Source organism: Anastrepha obliqua, chromosome 1 (assembly GCF_027943255.1).
Source record: "Anastrepha obliqua isolate idAnaObli1 chromosome 1, idAnaObli1_1.0, whole genome shotgun sequence".
In the NCBI taxonomy this organism is placed as follows: Eukaryota; Metazoa; Arthropoda; class Insecta; order Diptera; family Tephritidae; genus Anastrepha; species Anastrepha obliqua.
Genome location: NC_072892.1, coordinates 182523 through 200895, shown reverse-complemented (window position 1 = coordinate 200895; position 18373 = coordinate 182523). Strand labels below are relative to the sequence as shown.

The 18373-nt window shown below is 34.9% G+C and overlaps 1 pseudogene; it reads right to left on the bottom strand.

Moving 5' to 3' along the window:
- Positions 1–14585: 14585 nt before the first annotated feature.
- On the bottom strand, positions 14586–17345 carry LOC129253374 (kelch domain-containing protein 10 homolog; annotated as a pseudogene).
- Between the last annotated feature and the right edge of the window lie 1028 nt (positions 17346–18373).

Genomic DNA, 18373 nt, shown 5'->3' with positions numbered 1-18373 from the left:
TACGACGTGATAAAACACCTTAATATTAACTGCAACTCCGAAAGTATGCGTATATTAGTTACTAGCAAACCCGGCCCCCTTCGCTGGGCACACTAAAATAGAATAGATATGGTTTAGAACAGAAAATATATGATTTTCATATTACAATATTTATTTCTTTATTCTTTATTCAAGCGCTTTGGCATAAGCAATATTTTTTGTTTTCCTATTTGTTTTTGAGTAAATATAAAATATAAATTGAAAATCAGGAAATAAGAAAATTGTTTTTAAATTTCAAATCAACGTATATGAATAAACAATCGTCTTTTTTCCTGATCTTCCATGAATTTTTCGTTTCAATTTATATGTTTTATTAAGCATTGGAGCTTTTTTAACCATTATCCATTTATAATATATTTTTCAAAAAAAAAAAAAACGAAAAAAAAATTTTTTTCCACGAACACATAATTTCATTCGGATTTCACATTAAATTCTCAAATTTCGTAAGAAATTATTCACTGTTCCAAAATCCACTCCAAAAAAAATCACAAACAATTTTTACATGTTGCACTTACGTTTTTTCGTTATGGCATCCAAATCAGAAAGAAATATTGACACATGGTAACTCACACTGTCAATTTGACAGTTCAGTTCCGCCCCAAGCGTTAAAAAAGTAAGCGACATTATGGTTGGTTCAAAAGAACGCTGTACCCGTTGCCAGTGCTCCGAATTACAATGAAACTTTACGAAACCCATTTTCAATACTTACTTAACAATGTGCGTAAGTTTGGTTTAATTCGGTGCAAAGACACGGCGGGTCCACGTTTTGGCATATATTTCGAGACCCTAGTCATCAATAGGTATGAAAATTACCCCGTATTAAAGCACTTTAATTTGATACCCATATTGTACATACACAACCAAAGGTTACCCGGGTCCACGTTTTGACCTATATCTCGAGACCCCAGTCACGGAGCGGCATGAAAAATACTCTGTACTAAAGCATTCACCAACAGCTTTCATTTGATACCCATATTGTACATACACGTCCGAAGGTTACCCGGGTCCACGTTTTGACCTATATCTCGAGACCCTATATACCAATAGGTATTCAAACTATACGGAAACCATCTTCAATACCTACTTAACAATGTGTGTAAGTTTGGTTTAATTCGGTTCAAAGACACTGCGGGTCCACGTTTTGGCATGTATTTCGAGACCCTAGTCATCAATAGGTATGAAAATTACCCCGTATTAAAGCACTTATCAACAGCTTTCATTTGATACCCATATTGTACATACACGTCCGAAGGTTACCCGGGTCCACGTGTTGACCTATATCTCGAGCCCTATTTCCAAAATAAAATATAATCCATGCTACTCGTGGATGATGTAGCTTTCGAATGGTGAAAGAATTTTTAAAATCGGTCCAGTAGTTTTTGAGCCTATTCATTACAACCAAACAAACAAAGTTTTCCTCTTTATAATATTAGTATAGATATAGATTAAAATGGAAGAGTTGCACGACAAAATCCTTTCATCAACGAGATTAACCGACACAAGAGAATAAAATTCCCAAAGCGCCAATGCGATAAGGATTTCGAGTTCTAGAAGCACGTTTTATTTGCAGATGAAAGCAAGTTTAATATTTAGGTCAGATGAACAATCTTATGTGTGGAGAAGATATAATGAAGAGTTGCTGGAAAAAAACTTACGTCCACTGCTGGTATTTGAAATTTTTGCTTAATTAAATGCAATATGGACTACAAACAATACCTGACAAATATGAAAGAAAATTTGGTCGAAAGTGCTGAAAAGTTGGGAATTAAGTACTATCAAGACAACGATCCGAAGCATAAGGCACTTGGTGTCCGTCTATGGCTTATGTGCAACTGTCCTAAACTGCTTGAAACACCCCCACAATCTCCAGACATCAATGTAATTGAACATCTGTGCGCGCAATTGGAAAACCAACTGAAAAACCTTGTTATTAGAAACAAGAAAGACCTAAAAGATGCTATTAAAAAAGATTGGGGAAAAATAGATCCTTTAACTTGCAAGAAGCTGATCGAATCCAAGCCAAGAAAATTGATGCTGTGAGAAAAAATAAAGGCTTGCCAGCTAAATATTAATTATATTGTATTTTCTCTAACATAATAATATTTGCCTAACTCTACTTTACATAAATGTTCGAGTTCTTTTTTGTCATGTATTTCGTTAAGTTTTTATGTTTGTATTTTCTATGTACGAATGAGTTTAAGTTTGTTTATGTTTCTTGTAGTTTTGAAAAATATGCATTCGTTTTGTATTTTAATATATTTTTTTTTTTATTGACAACCATATAACTTGAATGTCCGAGTTGTTTATTAAGCCACTGTACCTTTTTGATATCAGTTCACCTGGCGATTTTCTAGGAAGTGTTTAGGGCTAAAATTTCCATTAGCCGAAAAGTTATTAGCTTTAATTTTTTCCCAAAACGATTGTATTACATTTCAAAAGTAAGGGATTGTGGCACAACCATAAAATTGTCTTGCAAGCGTAGACCTGGATGCTTGAAGTATAGAAATAAACAGGTTTAGTTATAATAGTTTTACTTAAATTTAAATTAAATAAAAATACGAGTGCTACCGTAGCGTTTACTCCATGCGGAAGGGTCGAATTTAACATTTTGCGAACATTAACAATTAAAGATAAGCGAAAGTGTGCAGGTTTTTGCTAAATAGTATTACTATTAACCATTTCATTTCCAGTAAATATTATTAATTTTGTTGGCGAATGTGATTAAAAGAAATAGGCTTGCGAGTTGCGCTAAATTTTTAACAAAATTAAATTTTTAGCTACATTAACATAATATTTATCGAATATAAAGGGTTTTCGAAACAGAGGTGTTATTATTATATTCAAAGAAAAATGCTATTTTTTAATACAAATGATCGGATGTTTTTTTTTTTATTATAAAGAGGAAGGTATGCCATTAATAGTGGAAAATAACATCAGGCAAATTACCACCACGACCACGCTTATAGGACAATATCCTTTTCATGAAATTTTCCACAACCGAATTGCAAAGTGTCTGCCCTATGCCCTCGATAGCTTCACGAATTCTATCTTTGAGGTCTTGAATCGATCCTGGGCTGTTGGCGTAGACCTTCTCTTTCACGTGGCCCTAAAGAAAACAGTCATAAGGTGTTAAATCACAAGATCTTGGCGGCCAATTGTGATCACCTCTTCGAGAGATAACACGGTCCGGAAACTTTTCTCGTAAAAGATCAATGGTTTCGTTGCATATGTACAACATGGCGCCGTCTTGTTGAAAATAAACGTTATCCAGATCAATACCATCCAATTCCGGCCATAAAAAATCGTTAATCATCTCTCGAAAGCGCAATCCATTCACCAAGAACACCTATTATTGAAAAACCCTTTATTGGGACGGTATGCGTAACTTTTTACTGAGCACTTTTTTGTACATTTTTATAACAATGAATTTTCTGTTTTTCGCCAAGGCTCATAGATATATGTATCTACATATCTACCAAAAATAAAAATAAAAATTATAGTTTTAATTAAAGTGAAATATATTACTTTATTTCTATCTTGTGCTTGAAATCAAAAGTCGTTCCACCTTTAGATTTCTTAAGCATGCACCATTGCATCAAGCTGCAGCATACGTTCTGTGCGCGTCTAAATTTCAATCAAACAGTTTAATTAAATTCTTATTCGCCTTTATGTAGCTCTCCCACTTTGGGTGGTCGTGTGGCGTGTTGCTATTGCCTGTGATTTATGGCCATGAACGGCGCTGAAGGTGATTTGAAACAAACACACGTTAGGCAGATGTTCGGGCGGTTTTTTTTAACTTGAGTGTGTCTTCTACTCTGTGTCGTAACCGAAAATATTGAGTTTACATGCACGTTTCTGGTATGTCCAGTGCCATACGTCCATCGTCTTCATTGCTTTACAATTGTTTTCTTAATTTAATCAAGACTTACTTACATCTGCAGAAGTCAGAAATGTTGGCAATATATTGTAGATGATGTGGTAGACACATTGTACTATTCTTATTTGCTTTAGCTATATGTAAGTTTTGAAAAAGTAGTAAATGTTCTCTGGTCCACACTCCTTGCCTGACTATTATTATATAGCAAACTTTTACTGGAGTGAAAATCTGCGCTTTATTCACTTGGCAAGACGAGTCGGTTATGAAGACCTATAACTTTATCCTGTTAGTGAACTTTTCTTCTCAGCCGTGGTTATCACTGCGCGTTATATTGCTACTACAGGTGGTATAAATAATCTTTAAATAGAAATTATGATTATAGAAGAACAAATTGGAATAAACCCAAACGCATTTAAACGCACTATCTAAAAAAATTTTAAATACTAATTATTACTTATTTAATTAATAATTAATATTAATAATTAATAATTAATAATACTAATTTTAAATACTAAATATACTAAAATGTACTTAAATTTCTAAATATTGACGCAAACAATACCGTTATCAAAAAATTGCATTAAGTAATATTCTCCTTGTTACAAAAAGACACAATACTGCCATAGCTTAAAGGCAAGCTTGAATTATCTAAGATTTTACTAAAAGAAAATATTAACAAAGTATCGAATGGCTACTATAAAAGAAAGCTAGTTGCAATAGGCCCTCAAGACTCATTGGACATGTTTAAAAAAATTTAAGAAACCACGCAGTGTAAGTCATATACTGCGCTCGAATTGAATAAAATTGAAATACCTATTAATTCTAAATATATATTTAAAGAAGCTAATATACCACATCCGACTATTTTATACTAAAAAAACAAGGCCTCATACTTAATTTCTTAGGTTAATATACATATACATACAATCTGTTCACTCCGCGGAACAAAATAATCCTGATAATACAACTCAGAATATATATTAGCAATAATGAGTTTAAATTAAAAACAAATTTGGTACTTTGCATTACAAATGCAAATATGCTAGAGGACAATGAAATAGAGAATTACTTCGCAGCTCCGGGCACAATAATCGCTATTTCCGCAAAACTCTTAGCAAAACTATCATCTGGTCTGGATAGCACAAATAATATTGTTCTAAATTGGCCACACACAATGGTGTTAGAATATTGATCATTGTTCAATAACATGTTGAATAACGCGTATTTTCCAAAAATTGGAAAAAGTCGAAAACCATCGTTATGTTCAAAAGAGGCAAAGATCCTGCTATTACTCGTATAAACAACTTACGCCCCATAAGCCTTCTCCTTAATATCAGCAAGGCAAGCAAACAAATTTTATCTATATATATAAAAATGAAATGATGTTCGTTTGTACGCATTTTTTTGGGCCGATACGAGGCCAATTTTATTATGTTCTTTTTTCATATTATAGGGATCCACTAGGGGAAGGTTTCAATTCAATTGAGCAATGCTTTCTTTGACCAATTCTATATGGAAATGAATGCGTTTGCAAACGATGTTTTCGGCTATGAACAAATGTTGGAATCGAATGAAAAAGGAAAGAAACGCGAAATGATAAAAAAAAATTCTTGGAAAATTTAAAATGAATGGTGCTCCATTGGAAAAATTCAAAGGTAATAAGAACATACACAAGATAAAGTTAGAATTCGAATTTTTAGATTTATTTTGTTTATTTCTCATTTTTTCAGAAGTACACCCCACAACAACTCATTCCAACTCTGATTTTGAAATCCTGTTGGAATTGGTGATCGATAATTTTGTCACTATAATGGTCAATGGAAATTTGCGTGTATCAGACCCTGCATATTATTTACCATATCAACTTTTTATGGAACATATGGACCAAATGAACACAAAAAAATAATTTAGTTTTGTTTTGATTTTTTGCAACATTTTGGTTTTCAGTTAATACAATAAAAACAATACTGTTTTTTCGTGAACACAAAATTGTAAATTTATTACGTTGTTTGTTTAGAATTTTTTTAGAAAAAAAGTAAATTTTTTAGTTTTGAGGAAAAGGAATTTGTATTTAATTAATTTAAATATTAAATCTTTTATCCAAAGCCCATCAAAAGCAGCTTCTAGGTTAATCAGGCATACACCTGTGCAATACTTTTTATGCCAGTGCCAGTTGATATATCAGACGAGATAGTGAGTTCCTTGAGTGGTAGAATGTTCGTATTTCAAACCAAACTGTTTTCCGCTTACAAGTTTAAATATTTTACACATTTACTAGCGTACCCTCGCCCGCTTCGCTAGACGATAAATTCAATGATTTGCTGAAAGAGAATAAAATTAATACGAAAAAAAGCAAATTCTTTGATACAATTTCATTCGAACTTTATTGTAACACTTTTTGGTAGACAACGTTTTTGGTTTTTTCATCTTTCGTGTGAATAATGACGATGGTTTGCCAACTCGTGAGCAAGCTACATACAATTGTCCATGAGAAAAAATTGGGTATGCTAAATTAATACCGCACATTTGTAGATACTGTCCTTGCGCCTTATTAATTCTCATAGCGAAGGCAAGGAGAATAGGGAACTGCAAACGTTTGAAATCAAATGGTAAATCCGTCGGAATCAGTGGAATTCAGGGTATCAAAACGTCTTCTCCTTTGTACTTCCCTTTCAAAATTGTTGCTTCGATAACGTTACCCATTAGCTTCTTCACAGTGAGTCTGGTACCGCTGCAAAGTCGTGGCACATTAATGTTGCGCAGTATAATAATCAGTGCTCCAATTTTTAATCGTAAATTATGAGGTGGTAGACCTGGCAAATCGAGTGAGTTTAAGAATTCAGTAGGATAATTTACGACATCGTCTTGATCAGTAATTACTTATATGCAACTATCTTACCAGGTATTTGATCCAAAATAGCTGCATTTATATCATTGACGTCCTTATTTTTCCCAGCTAAAATTGCTCTTTCGCTGAGTCAATCATGGTTTTTGTAATGTTGAACTATGTTTGGAAATACACTCTGTATCAAAGCCTCTTTAGACTGTGCAAAAGTGCAGAAATTGTTAGGCAATGTAATCATTCCTGTTGGATCGACAGACATTTGGCCATTTCCGGTCTTTCCTGTTCCCCCAGGAGCATCCAAGAAAAACAATCCACCAGTTCCATGGCTAACATTATTCATGATTGTATCATAAACATGTTGCTGTTGGTCATTCAATTTAGTTATATTTGATGTTACAAATGTGTTTAGTTCATTACAATCATAATGGTATTCATGCTCCAGTTCTCGATTGAGAATTTCGGATTGTGTTTTCGTTTCGTGATGAACAATTTCCGTCTTTGACTCGTTGTTCGTTGAGTTTTCGTCTGAAACCACAATCACATTGTCCTCACCGATCTGAATTCCCACGTCTTCAAACACGCTCATATCGTTGGAGTTATCTGAATTTTGTGTATTCATGTGTTCATCCTCTTCGGTAAATAAATCCACAACTTTATTTAAATCTGCCATTCCGAAAATGTAATGTTATTTTTTTCAATTCGTATCAATCCGCGAACAATGTATGCTATTGTAATCTTATCGATGTGAATACCCAAAGAAAACTGAAAAAAACAAATTTTTTCTGCCACATCACATGGGGAAAGGTATAAAGTGGTGTGCTCTGGTGTGCGGTATTCGTAAACAAACCGTTTGAACATTTCCTTCATTCTGACAAAATGTATATCTCGTTTAACGTAAACCCAAAAACAACTTCTGTCAAATATCTGAGAGGCGGATAACTGTTTTCTTGTCTGGCAAACCTTGGTAAATCTTTCATCCTTGCCTCGTTTGACGTAAGCCCAAAAACAACTTCTGTCAAATTTTCTGAGAGCAGAATAACTGTTTCTTGTCTGACAAACCTTGGTAAATCTATTATCCTTGGTCAACACACTTGTTGCTCTTACAAATGAACTGCACACAAAACACAAATCAGTAGTTCGGCGTTCGAGTATGTGTACTGAAGCATTTCTCTTCATAAAGAGCGTACAAACCTCTGTGTTTATGTTTACTCTCCGTCGAAAAAAGTTTGAAACTTAGCAACACGACCAAAATTGTTTCACAATAACGAAAACTTCGCATATTTATTTAAAAAAAGTTGTACACAGAAAATGAATTTTCACTAAAACACAATTTGTACAATATTTTGATTTTTTCTTTTTTTTTATATGAAGAAAATATTAAAAAAAAAATTGTTTGCTAAAAATGCCTACAAACGAACATCATTTCATTTTTATATATATAGATATGTGTATATATATAATTGGCGCGTACACCCTTTTTGGGTGTTTAGCCGAGCTCCTCCTCCTATTTGTGGTTTTCGTCTTGATGTTGTCCACAAATGGAGGGACCTACAGTTTTAAGCCGACTGCGAACGGCAGATATTTTTATGAGGAACTTTTTCATGGCAGAAATACACTCGGAGGTGCCTGCGGAGGGGCGACCGTTATTAGAAAAATTTTGTTCTTTAATTTTGCTGTTTCACCGAGATTTGAACCTACGTTCTCTCTATGAATTCCGAATGGTAGTCGGCTACGGCGGCCGCCTATATAGGCTGTATATACATACATATACGGTTCTAGACTTCATATGTCACAATACATTTGAATTTCCTGATCCGTATACCTATAAACTGCTGTTTACCGCTCTTGTTCGTTCTCATGCCGTTATCGTTTGGAGACCTTACGACCAACTTTCGATTAGTAGAATGGGGCGCGTTCAAAAAAATTTTCTTAAGCAGGCATTACGTTCCCTACAACTTCAGTCGCCAGTTCCATCCTATAATTGTCGGCTAAAGCTAATTAATCTAGAAATGTTTGAAAAGAGAAGGACAGTCCTTTCACTTTCGTTTATTTTCAGTGTTGCTAATGGCATCCACGGCTGTCCAGATCTACTCGAGCGGATAAGGTTTAATTTTCCACAAAGATATACGTATACTCGGAGGTTTGCCATTGCCTGCCAAGGGGCGACCGCAATTAAAAAAAAAACGTTTTATATTATTTGATGATGTTTCATGCCCAGAGATTCGAACCTGTATACTTCCGAATGGTAGTCACGCACCAATCCATTCGGATACAGCGACCGCAAAGTTATATACATTTATATAATTAACGTGATAAAGTAGGAGGTTACCGGCCAATTTCGTCCATTTTAGCATAAACATACCTGTATAAAAGTAAGTATCCTTGCTGAGCTTCGCAAAAATATATAAATTTTCTCTCTAGTAAGATTCGCCGCTAGCGAGTATGGTTATACCTCATCAAACTGGTATAACTCACTATCTTACAAATACATGTAATTTAAGGCAGCTTTATTTCAGCGTTGACAATACACGTTGATTTATACCAGTGCCTTCATCTATTTAATGGTGTGGCTAATATCAGACTCGTTAGCCGGCTCTCTGCGATTTTGATATTGGGTATGGGATTAAGTTTCCTGTCGCTGCTGATACTATTTTTGTGTTCGCTCTAGTAATATTCTGGTGATTTGAGGGTGTTATGTGAGGTCTCGATCGCAGTAGTTGACATTCGTTTGAAGCGTAAAGATCCTTTTTTATTGACGTCAAAAATGTCGCTCGTCCCGAAAAAACAGCATTTGCGAGAAGTCATGCTTCATTATTACCTTTTAAAGAAAAAATGATATTAAATAATTTGTAACTTTAAGTAATTTACTTTGAAAAATAAATAAATAAATCTGTTCGCGCTGTTCAAGAGCGAAGCGTTGAAAAAGACGCGAAATGGCGATTCGCCGTCGTTCTCAACTTGCTGGCCTTTGTTCTTTGACTACGTAGACACTTTTAGTTTATCATTTTCAAAAATAAAGAACAAAATTTTCTCAAAAACGTTAAATTAAAAAAAAATAGTTTTTTCAAAATATTTACAATAATTTTCAGCAATTAACTGAGAAGAAATTTGTTAGAGCGAAGTGTTTTTCAAAACTTCAAAAAACACTTTTTAACCAAAAAAAATAAACCTTTTTTCAAAAACAACAGGAATGATAACATTGCCTAACAATTTCTGCACTTTTGCACAGTCTAAAGAGGCTTTGATACAGAGTGTATTTCCAAACATAGTTCAACACTACAAAAACCATGATTGACTCAGCGAAAGAGCAATTTTAGCTGGGAAAAATAAGGACGCCAATGATATAAATTCAGCTATTTTAGATCAAATACCTGGTGACATAGTTGCGTATAAGTCAATGGACACTATTACTGATCAAGATGAGGTCGTAAATTATCCAACTGAATTCTTAAACTCACTCGATTTGCCAGGCTTACCACCTCATAATTTACGATTAAAAATTGGAGCACCGATTATTATGCTGCGCAATAGTAATGTGCCCCGACTTTGCAACGGTACCAGACTCACTGTGAAGAAGCTAATGGGTAACGTTATCGAAGCAACAATTTTGAAAGGGAAGTACAAAGGAGAAGACATTTTGATACCCTGAATTCCACTGATTCCGGCGGATTTACTATTCGATTTCAAACGTTTGCAGTTCCCTATTCGCCTTACCTTCGCTATGAGAATTAATAAGGCGCAAGGACAGTCTTTACAAATGTGCGGTATTAATTTAGAATACCCAATTTTTTCTCATGGACAATTGTATGTAGCTTGCTCACGAGTTGGCAAACCATCGTCATTATTCACACGAAAGATGAAAAAACCAAAAACGTTGTCTACCAAAAAGTGTTACAATAAAGTTCGAATGAAATTGTATCAAAGAATTTGCTTTTTTTTCGTATTAATTTTATTCTCTTTCAGAAAATCATTGAATTTATCGTCTAGCGAAGCGGGCGAGGGTACGCTAGTCTATATATGTATATAAAAATGAAATGATGTTCGTTTGTGCGCATTTTTTTGGGCCGATACGAGGCCAATTTTATTCGTTCTTTTTTTCATATTATAGGGATCCACTAGGGGAAGGTTTTTAGCAAAAAAAAATTTCTTTTAAATATTTTCTTCATATAAAAAAAAGAAAAAATCAAAATATTGTACAAAACAAAACTTGCTCGATTCTTAGATTAAAGTAAGTTTCGAATCGACATTCATTTTATGTGTACAACTTTTTTTGAATTTTTCGTTATTGTATACAGAAATTTCAAATGATTCGAATGAAAATTTTTTTTTTTTTTTTATTTCTTCCATAAAATATTACACCTGTCGTTAGACAATAAGTAATTTGATTTACAAAAAGATGGAATGAGAGTGATATTGAAGGGCCAATGCCCCCAAGCTCATTTAGGAGAAATATATACATATTATTTAAAAACAAGTGGTTAACAAACAATGACATATACGATTAGTTGACAATTGATTACAAGGATTTTGCAAGATCTGTTGGTGTTTGACGGTTAAGCCGACTTTGGGTAGATTTTTCTTTATTTGGTAGTCTTCTCATCATAGGATTTGTATGCGTTAATAGTCTATTTATGTGTCTTCTGCTAGCGCTTTGTATTGTTTCATCAATAGTATCGATGTCAAGGTCGCGATGAATATCTGCGTTAGGTATGTACCAAGGTGCATTAGTTAAGGTCCTAAGTATTTATGAAAATAATGTTTCAATTCAATTGAGCAATGCTTTCTTTGACCAATTCTATATGGAAATGAATGCGTTTGCAAACGATGTTTTCGGCTATGAACAAATGTTGGAATCGAATGAAAAAGGAAAGAAACGCGAAATGATAAAAAAAAATTCTTGGAAAATTTAAAATGAATGGTGCTCCATTGGAAAAATTCAAAGGTAATAAGAACATACACAAGATAAAGTTAGAATTCGAATTTTTACATTTATTTTGTTTATTTCTCATTTTTTCAGAAGTACACCCCACAACAACTCATTCCAACTCTGATTTTGAAATCCTGTTGGAATTGGTGATCGATAATTTTGTCACTATAATGGTCAATGGAAATTTGCGTGTATCAGACCCTGCATATTATTTACCATATCAACTTTTTATGGAACATATGGACCAAATGAACACAAAAAAATAATTTAGTTTTGTTTTGATTTTTTGCAACATTTTGGTTTTCAGTTAATACAATAAAAACAATACTGTTTTTTCGTGAACACAAAATTGTAAATTTATTACGTTGTTTGTTTAGAATTTTTTTAGAAAAAAAAACAGCATTTGCGAGAAGTCATGCTTCATTATTACCTTTTAAAGAAAAAATGATATTAAATAATTTGTAACTTTAAGTAATTTACTTTGAAAAATAAATAAATAAATCTGTTCGCGCTGTTCAAGAGCGAAGCGTTGAAAAAGACGCGAAATGGCGATTCGCCGTCGTTCTCAACTTGCTGGCCTTTGTTCTTTGACTACGTAGACACTTTTAGTTTATCATTTTCAAAAATAAATGGCATGGAATTGTATATTAGATTATAATAAAAAATAATATATTCTAACAAAATTTCTGTTTTGTATTATCATTTTAAGTTCTTTAAACACATGACATAACATTCAGTCAGTTGAACGCGGTATAGTATAATACAAAAAAAAATATTAGATTGGATTTTTGTAGGACAAAAAACAGATTAGCGAAAAAAAAAACGTGATATTTGATTCAACGTTTTATTACACATTAAACTTAAATCTATACAAGTAATAGGACTATGAATAAGTTCGTGCGGTTTTTTTTCGAAATTTGAAACTTTATTGACGTAAAATGGTTACAAATTTAATATTCAAAGTATTGTCCATCGCTTGCTACTACTTTTTCCCATCTTTCTAGGAATTCACGGATTCCCTTTGTGAAAAATTCGGTCGGTTTTGCCGCAATCCACGAATCGATCCATTTTTTGACTTCATCGTAATTACGGAAGTGCTGGTCAGCCAGGCCATGTTGCATCGATCGGAAGAGATAGTAATCGGATGGCGCAAGGTCTGGACTATACGGCGGGTGGGGTAGGACATCCCATTTGAGCGTTTCTAAGTATGTTTTGACCACTTGTGCAACATGTGGCCGAGCATTGTCATGTTGCAAAATAACTTTGTCGTGTCTATCGGCGTATTGCGGCCGTTTTTCTCGCAGTGCTCGGCTCAAACGCATCAATTGTCGTCGGTAGACATCCCCCGTAATCGTTTCATTCGGTTTCAGTAGCTCATAATACACAACACCCAGCTGGTCCCACCAGATACACAGCATAACCTTCAGGCCATGAATATTCTGCGCCGACGTCGATGTTGAAGCATGGCCAGGGTATTCATACGTTGCCCGACGTTTTGGATTGTCGTAATGGACCCACTTTTCATCGCCAGTCACAATTCGATGCAAAAAACCCTTTCTTTTGTGCCGTTGAAGCAGTTGTTCGTATGCCATAAAACGGCGTTCAACGTCTCTTGGCTTCAATGCATACGGCACCCAATGGCCTACCTTTCGGATCATTCCCATGGCTTTTAAACGTTTGGAAATGGTTGATTGATCAACTCCCAAAGTTTTTGCAACCTCTTCTTGCGTTTGAGCCGGATCTTGATCGAGCAATTCCTCCAATTCGGTATCCATGAACTTTGGCGGCGCACCCTCGCGTTCTTCGTCTTCCAAGCCAAAATCACCACTTTTAAAGCGTGCAAACCACTTCTGGCACGTTCGCTCAGCTAGAGCATGCTCACCATAAACTTCCACCAAGATACGATGACTTTCGGCTGCTTTTTTCTTCATATTAAAATAATGAAGAAGAATTCCCCGCAAAAACACATTATTTGGCACGAAATTCGACATTTTCAAGTGTGGTAAAAATATTGTTGTTTACGCTTCAAATAAAAAACTTATACTGACGTTTGTGCCTTACGACAGTAGCTCTCCAATGAATGTTTGGAAATGTGGATCGATGGAATAATAATCAAGTTACGCCATCTGTTGTAAAACCGCACGAACTTATTCATAGTCCATTAAAAGGAACTGAAGTAAAAAAGAAACCGAAATCTGTTCCTCTGAACTTTTCGAACATATTTCGTTTACCACACATGTGTGAAGCGCACCACGGTCAACGCACTAACCATGATTGTTCAATTGAAATTTATGAGTTCGAGCCGAAAATGATGTTTGTTGTTGGTTTTGTTTTTTTCGGTAATCGGCAATGTGCTGCGAAATGTCTCGTTTGACCACAGTTATGACATCTAATATTACGTTTCCACCAAAAGCAAACACCGTGTTTGCAGGAGTTGTGTTTGGGAGAACTGTCAACTGTTTCCACCGAAAGTTTGGGAGAAACTGTGTTTGAACTGTCTTTTGTTGACATTGTGAAATAAGAATAAGAATTTGAAAAATTTTCCACTGACAAGGGCGCAAATTGAGAATGGAGTCGCAGATTTTAATGCAATGGGCTATCCACAATGTACTGGAGCAATAGGTAGGTTTATAAGTAATGCGATAAAAATAACGTTTAATCAAAAGCATCTTTATTATACAGATGGATGTCATATTGAAATTCATCCAAGAAAGGAAGAAGCCATTGATTACTACAACTACAAAGGGTGGTATTCCGTAGTACTATTGGCTTTGGTAGACGCAAAATATAGATTTGCTTATATACATTGCGGCAGTCCTGGAAGATGCAACGACTCCGGAATTTTTGAAAAATCATCGCTAAAGCGCGAGTTGCAAAGTTGTGCACTTCTTGATGAATTGAGCTTGCTGTATGGATCCACAAAAATACCAGTCCATATTATAGGGGACTCTGCTTTTCGTCTCTCTCAGCATTTAATGAAGCCATATCCTACAAAGAGTCCAATTGGTTTAAATCTGAAAAACAACTTTTCACCAGAACAATAAAATTTGTAATACATAATTTTATAAAATAACATTTTATTCATTTTTGAAAAAAGATAGTAGTAGGCACTTAGTGCAACTTTAAAAGGCACAATTCATTAAAACTTAAATATCATTTCACATATTAATTTTTAAGCAGAAAAAACTGCAGGCATTCGAGGTCAATCTCTATTTAGCACATTACTGCCGCCTTGATTTAAAAACTTGGTATCTTTTCTTTATTGAAAATAATTTGTTTATGTCGTTAATCTGGAAAAAGCGAATTTAATTATGCATAGACTCATGGATACGAACTTTAAATCAGACGGCAGACTATTATCCTTTTAAATTTGGTGTTCGTCTGGTTGCCCGATTGGCCACTTGATCCTGCTTCCACTCTTATGATACAATTTTCTAGAATTCGTGATCTGAGCATCCATTGACAGTGTATGAACCATATTGTAAAAAAAATCGCCACAACTGCTCGTACACATATGTAGCGTATAAAAATAATTACTCTTATTTTCATATTAATTAGCTTTTTTCATTTTTACTCATTATTAATGTCTTATTTTATTATGTTTATTCTTTTGGTTCCATTTCTTCCATATGAAACTATGTCATTCCTAAATGGTTAGCAAACAATAATTATGCTTTTATGTCTAGAATGAAACATAAAAATTGTCGCTTCTTATTGCTCGTTACATGACATACCATACCATATATCTCTTCATTTATTGTATAATCTTTTGGCTTTTGAAGAATGCCACAATCTCTGTGCAAAGCGCAATGGTATGCCCATTTTAAGCAGCTGTGAGTGGCCATTCAATTTGAGATTTGGTCTGTAATGTAACACTGCCTCCCAGCAAATTTCACTTAATAATGGTATGGTCATCCACATTGCACCGTCGTATACGTTTTTCATCATATTCAATACCACCGAATATGTACATACAACCATTTTGACTGTGCGCTGCGGCATGGAAGTACAAAGCTTTTGGTAGAGAGGCTGTTTTTATAAGTGTCCATTGCTTAGTAGTAAAATTTAATCTCCATATATCTGAAAAATATACTTGATCGGCCTGCAAATGGAAAAGGGATATCCAACTTCAAATATAATTTAATAATACTAAATTTAATTATTACGCACCTGCAAGCCTCCCGTAATGAATGCTTCGACCTCACCATTCGATTTCGTGTGCTGTACGCAGGAAAAGCACTTTCGTGGGTTTGGATATCCGGAATTTTGTCGCTCGATTGTTAGATTTGTTTGTGATGTTCGATCGGGTAATGTGACGAAATATTCCCATCGGTTTGTAATTAAATTAAATGCAGGGATGCGTTGTAAATCATACACTAAATTCGATGTACCACCACCCAGCACATATATGTATTGCCCATCGTAGACAACTTCGTGACGATAACGACCCTCTGGATCTTCGCGTATATCTGGACGACAGATATATACGCATTCCCACACTCGTGTGCGCAAATTTAAGCGATGCACTTCACAAGAGTAATCAAAGCCAGTTGTTCCCCCAACCGTATATAAATAATGTTCGTGTAAAACTATTCCCGGCCCATATTGCGGAATTGGCGCATCACCAGTAGCCTCTATTCGTTTAACACTCGGTTTTTTACCTGTTGTTTGATATATATAACAGTCGTTTGAGCAAGATTCACCAAATGGATAGCCGGTGCGTCAATCAAATGTCATATTGACAAATTGCAATCATTGTTGCCATGTTTCGATAAGAATGCAATAATAAATGAGGAAAATGAGCAACATTGCCACCACTTAATAATTAAATTAGACGCAAACCCAACAAAACACGCTTTGAAAAGTGGGTTTAGGTATGGAGTTGTGTTTTAATTTTGTATGGGATTTGACAGGTGTTTTGTTTCGTGTTTGCGCTAAGAACATGATAGCGGCAGAGAACCCAAACTCCGGCTGCGGTGGAAACTTAGTATAAGACCAGATTTGTTGTTGGGCTTTTTAAAATTTTGCTTCCCACTATTGTTCTTCACATATTTCTGATCTGACTGCACCACAAACGCTTTTTGACCTTCGGTGCCATTTTGATCTGTTTTGAGCTGCATTCGTTGCGCCCATTCTTCCAGCAACTTTGGCTTTAAACTTTCGAGGGTAGGAAACGAATCGCGAATCTCGCCAGCTACATATAAAGGAATTCTCGAATGACTTAGGTAAACTTGTAAGTAGAATTAGAACAAGCAATTCATCGTTTATTGTTACGCCAATTTCGGAGAGTTTATCAAAAATTTCCTTATGTGGTGTGCCACTGTGTCACTCTCAGGCACACTTAAGTTGATTAGGGATTTATACAGAGTAACTTTTCTTGTTGGACCACGCGGCTGGTATATATTTTGCAATTTATCCCATGCTTATTTTGAAGCCTCTGCATGTTTAATATGACATACCTGTGACGATTTAACATTCAAGATTATAAGCGCCAACGTCTTTTCGTCCTTAGTGTTAAACTTCTTGTCGTCACTCTTCACATGGCTTCCGCTGGCGATCTCCCAAAGATCTGCATTCACGAGAAGACTTTTCATTTGAAGGCACCAGAAATCGTAGTTTCTATCATCCAATTTCTCAGTTTGCTGTGGTGCACCCATGATCATTAACTGTCTTTTACTACAGTATACTTCAATCAAAGTGAAGCCGTTCCTGAGACCACTATACTTGGGATCTCGTTTCAATCGGTTCAATGGTTTCGGTATCACTGCACCTAAGCTGCGATTTCTCCTTGTATGTAAAAATGCACTTGAGCCCCACCTGGGCCCATAACCTTTGTATGACAAAAAACCAGATTAGCGAAAGGAAAAACGTGATGTTCGTTTCAATGTTTTATTACACACTAAACTTAAATCTATACAAGTGAAAGGAACTGAAGTATAAAAGAAATGAAATAGGAATTCGGGTTGCCAACTAGTTACAATTCCAATATTTCCCAATGATTTTGTTAAATCAAGGCAGAAGCTCCGGATGTAGAAAGCCACTGAAATAATAAAATAATATCATACGCCAGGAAATGAGAATGCAATATTGTATTCGCTTTCGATAACACATCCCTGATGCAGAAAACGTGGGGATGACAAATGACAGCTTTTACCACTGTTGTTGCTGTTTTTTCTATATCGCAAAACTGGGTTATGGATAACGAACAACGATCAACATAAATTACACAGGTCAACAACGTTTTGTTCTAGGAAAGTGTAGGGTCATTTTCGAAATAGTTTTTTGCGTAGAATCCGAATCCGGGGTTTAAATTGCTCTATCACGTCAGGATTTTCAGATATCCTAACCTAAAAGTGCAAAAAACGCTGTTTTTGCCCATTTTTGAGGTTATGTAGACACGCAGATTTTGCTCTTCATAAAAAAGTAAACATAGTCTTTTAAATTATAAGTCTTTCTTCTGGAGACTTTAAAATGCGATATCTCAGTGAAAAATTAAGATATTTGAGCAACATCAACGGCATTTAAAAGACGAAGACTTATAATTTAAAATACCACGTCTACTTTTTTATGAAGAGCAAAATCCTCGTAGCTACATAGCCTCAAAAATGGGCAAAAACAGCGTTTTTTGCACTTTTAGGTTAGGATATCTCAAAGTCCTGACGTGATATAGCAATTTAAGCCCCGG